Here is a 5,381-nt window from a genome sequence, read left to right as displayed (position 1 = left end):
TACACCGTCAGCCCCTCACTCTCTTCGCCACCCTCCATTTCGTGTTCCAATCACCACCCCACATTCCCGCGACTACCACACAAACACCACTGAACAACATCCTCTCTCCACCACATCCCCGAACCCCGGTTACCCAGCCACCGTAAGAGGACCCCACGACCACCACGAAAATTAAAATCAAAATTGAAACCCAGATCTACAATAAACTCAGACCATCGCCGATGACTTTTTCGACAATAAACTCAGATCCGCAACACTGGACCTATATCCAGCCCAACACCACCGCCCACTTCATCCCCACGACTAGTCAACGCCGGCTAGAACAAGACCACGTCATTTTAGCAAATATGCCATCAAAAGCCAAATCGAGATGAAAAATCAAAATCTAAGGATCGAAAATGGTTATGCGCAGTGGACTATTTCGAATAAGCAAATAATAGGATTATTTCGTTCGAAAATCCACTTCATTTTAGCAGATCTAGAATTCAAATCGAGATTATATAGTGGTATGGAGGTGGCGACGGGATAATGTGTTGGGAGAAAAAGAAGAAGAATGGAGTCACGATGATGGAGTTCGCCGATCTCCCATGAGAGTTACAATGGAGATACTACGAGGTAAGACGAGTCCGACGATGTTACCGGTGACTTCATGTGGTGATGCATAACAGTTAGATAAGGGTGAGGGATTTTGGTTATTGGGTTTGTGAGGTTGTTTGAGGATTGATTTGTCGTAGTCACGTGTGTAGTTTATTTGCTTAATATGACAGCTTATATTTAGTTCGTGCGGTTCGTAACTTAATTTGGTTCGTATGGGATCCCGATTATATATATATATATATATATATATATATATATATATATATATATATATATATATATATATATATATATATATATATATATATATATATATATATATATATATATATATATATAAAAAGATCCTGAGTCAACCTATATTTTTGAGTCCCATGAGTCCACTTATGTATCACACGCTGCACACAAAATTATCACGAATTGAATAAACAGCTGATCATGAGTTCATAAGTTGTTTAAGTATGTTGTTTAGCAGTATCAAATTTGATCAAAATAGTACGAATGTATCAACTTATGGAAATAATCGGAAAACAAAATAAAACAAATGGGATATGAAAATGCAGAAGATAAGATAGGAATCAAATATTTAAAACTCAGTTGATCTAAATCCCTGAAAGCAAACCCATAAACAAATGGGATATGAAAATGAGTATTCTGATCATTAGTGGACTCAATGTAGAATTCATCAGAAGTGAGTTCTATGGAAATTCTGCAGAGCAAGTATTTCGATCTTTGAGGACACTTGTGATTTCTTTCTTTCCAAGGCTAATCACTTGGATGGTGCCTACCGTAGAGGAGATGGTCATTTTTCCTTGCCTTGAACGTCTACAAGTTGAATATTGTCCCGTGCTAAAAGCTATTCTATCCGTACATTGTGAATCATTGACACACATGAAGCTTGAAGAGCTTAATAGCATCGAGTCGTTGGATATCATTAACGGTTGCACCGGACTCACCTCACTGCAAATGTATGGGATGTCTTTACTGACACGTCTGCCTGATGAGCTGGCAAGTCGAAAAGATTAATGAACGAACAGTTATAAGCTTTGTTAGACAATGTCCTACATCGGTAAATCCAGCCATTCAACCTCCCTTTCCGGAGTTTATTATCTCTTCGATGGCGATAGCCTCCGAAAATGAAAATGAAAACATCGTAATAGCTTGACACTTTCATTTGATTCTCGGGTATGTATAATGTATGTACTAGTTCTTAGTTCATCCGAGCATATGACCATTTCTGGCAACATATATTAGAATTATAGATCATATTTATATGATCAAAGACGATTGGTTGCGATTTTGTGCAATAGGATGTTGGATGGATATAGAATGTATGGAGAATTTGTCGATTTATGGGAGCGGGTGAAATTTTGTACATTTTATTAAAGCACGCTTTTGATGTCACCCCTCCGTCCCTTGGGTTGGATTGTGATATCGCTTAGCTTTGCTTTTTAGTCATTTAGAAAACGTATCGCAGTTCGGTGGTGTGATATTGTATAGTATAACCCGTGATATTGTTTAGTACAACCAATGGTATTGTTTATTGTAAGGTGTGATATTGTTTTGTATAACTTGTGATACTTTTTCTTGGACTCACGAGTCGATACAATATCACAAAAAGTTATACTAAACAATATCACAAATAAGATTTTTCTTTTAAAAAAAAAATTTATTCATAAAAAAAAATCATGATATTTTTGTGTAGACCGTGTGATACATAAGTGGACTCACTGGACTCAAAAAGATAGGGTGGACTCATGTGATCCTAATTATATATATATATATATATATATATATATATATATATATATATATATATATATATATATATATATATATATATATATAGAATCGTGATCCCGTACGAACCAAATTATGGTGCGAACCGTCGACCGATCGATTAGGTACATTTCTATGCACTCGTACTCGTCGACTTAACATCAAACTCAATTAAAATCCTCTCTCCCGTCAAACCCAAACATTTCCCCATCATTATCATTACCACCGCCACCTCATTAACATCGACGATCCCTTTTTACACATTTTCAAATCATTAGGAATTCATTTTGAGTCGAAATCTCTCATAAATGTGTTCAATGTTATTAGTTTTTTGAAATTATTCTTCGTTTTTCGTAGATCTACGATTTAATTCACTCAATTAAGGCGCATTTCAAGTTTATCAATGTCGTCGGAGGAGGCGTTGTTGGCTGCAGTTGAAGTGGAACTTCGGGAGGCGTTGTGATGACTGGTGTTGCTTAGTGATCTCGAAGAGGATGAGAAGATGAGATCTGAGTTGTAGGCTGTTAGATCTAGAATCTGAGTTTTATGGACTTACATCGACATTTTTATGGGGTACAAAAGTATAAGTGGTGGTGTCTGGTTGAAGTCAGCGTCGTCGTTTGGGTGACTGACGGCGGGGGCGTCTGGTGGTGGTTGGGTTGCTGACGAGCGGGGATGACAAGTGTTTATGTGGCGTGTTGGTGAATTAAATCGTAGATCTACGAAAAACGAGTCCAAAAGCATCAATCATAATGATGGTGATTTTCACCATCATTCATAATGATGGTGAATTTCGAAAAAGTGACAACAATGGTGGCTTACTCGGGAAATTCCGAGTCCAAAAGCATCTCACTCGGCAAAAATTTCTCGAAGCATTGTCTGTTATGCCGGATATTGTAAAATAGAGGCATCCAGCCTAATGCCATCACATACTCAACAATAATTTCAATATGGAGCAGGGCCGGAAAACTGGACCGTGCAGCCATACTGTTTCAGAAGCTTAGATCTACAACAAGTGAAGAGGTATTTCAAAAATCTAAGTACGTCGGAGTTTGTGTCGGATAATTCTGACTTGGAAAATATTCTTATTGATCAAATATAATGTAGTTGGTGTTAGAGGCGGTGGTAGTGATAGTGGTACCGGTGGCAGCGGTGGTGATGTAGGGTCAGTGGTAGTGGTCTGGTCGTATTTTTGGAGGTGGTGAATGTGTCATCTGGTGGCAGCGGTGGGGCAGTGGTGGTGGTGGTTGTGGCATTCGTGATGGTGGGGGTGATGTATCCGGTGTTGTTTGTGGGATGGTGGTGGTAGTGGTGTGGTGTTAGTCGGGTCAGCTTGGTAATGGTGGTGGCGGCAGTGGTGGTCGTGGCGGTGGTTGGGGCAGTGGTGGTGGTGGTGACGGTGGTGGGGGCAGTGGGGGCTGTGATAACGGCGGTGGGACTGGATACACAAAATACCACCCCAGATACATATGGTATTGATACAGGATACACACGGTCACTAGTAGAAAAAGTCCTATTTACATCGCCACAAAAACATCGATTTTAGTTGAAACGATGTAAATGTTTATAAATAACATCGGTTTTATAAAAACCGATGTAAAATGTGTACAGTTGTTTTCCCTTACATCGGTTATTTTTAGAATCGATGTACAAAAATATTTGTACCATCGGTTTTAACATAAATGATGTAAATGTGGTATTATTGACATCGGTTTCAAATAATCGATGTAAAGTTTTCTTATTAACTCCAAAATATTAATAGACAAACTGCCCTAGCCTCCTTTCTTCATACAACCCTTCACTTTCCCTTTACCGTCCAAGGTACCCTTCATCTCGCATAATCCCCTCTATTTTTCTTTATACTTGCCTCGCTCTTGTCTTCTGTCATCACCACCATTCGCCGCCGCATTGATTTCTCTTCCTCCGCCGCCAATTTCGTCTCATCTGTTTGTCCTTCTCGCTCTCTCGCCAAACATGCCAGATCTTATCTCATCCTCTATCTCCATTATTCAGATTTCTTACCAAATCTCATCTCATTCCATTTTTAAACCGTTGGTTAATTAGCTCCTCCAAGCACAATCGGGATCTGCCGGTTCTGATGATAGTTCCAATACCACCCGCTGTGTATTTCTTACCAGATTTCTACCAGTTTTACCCGTCTTTCTCTATTTTCGATGGATTATTCAGGTGAGTGTCCCTTTATTTTTGTGTTATTTCTTTGATTATTATGAATATTATTGTATACAAATCTGTCGTTTTTTTTTCGTTGTGTTCCTGACCAATTTTGAGAGTAAATATATGTAATCCAATGTTGTTCTTAATGGTAGAAATGTCGGGTTAGAGTTTAATTTGAGAATAATGGAGGCACTGTCATCATAACTTTGAGATATAGTAGTCGAGTGCATAGAGTCGCACATGATTGAGTGAGTCATCTTCTTACCAGTTAATTTTTAGCATCTTCTTTCGATGGTTGATTCTGGGTTTTTATCAGTGTTTTTGATTCATTGTCCGAAGACGAAAATTAGAAGGATTTGAATTGGTAGCATCAAAGGAAGAAGGGTAGTAGAATCAAAGTTATGGTACATTGTACTCCAAACCAGATCCCTTGTACACCAAGTTGAAAATTAAATCCAAGCAAACCTCCTGCAGGAAGACCGATTACGTAGTAGCATACTGCATTTATCCAACCGACTTGAGTCTGCCACCCTGCACCGAATTCTACCCCTGTGTTTTTCAATCTAAAAGATATTATAAACTGAATTGGAAAATAAGTGGAGAAATAAGATATGTGAAAAAGTTATCGAGGGAGATTTACCATGTAGAACAGGTTGGATGCTGTTAATTAGGATAGAAACTGTTAAGAAATAACCTAACTTCACAGTCTCTTTTATTAATTCACTTTCAGCCGTGAACATCTTTGGAAACTCATCCTTTGTTGCGATTGTAGCCACAACAAACATTGCCCCAACTAGAGTTGATGTCATCAAAGTTACACCTACTGCTAC

This window comes from Silene latifolia, chromosome 4 (genome assembly GCF_048544455.1).
Source record: "Silene latifolia isolate original U9 population chromosome 4, ASM4854445v1, whole genome shotgun sequence".
NCBI classification, from domain to species: Eukaryota; Viridiplantae; Streptophyta; class Magnoliopsida; order Caryophyllales; family Caryophyllaceae; genus Silene; species Silene latifolia.
This window is presented reverse-complemented; position numbering follows the sequence as displayed.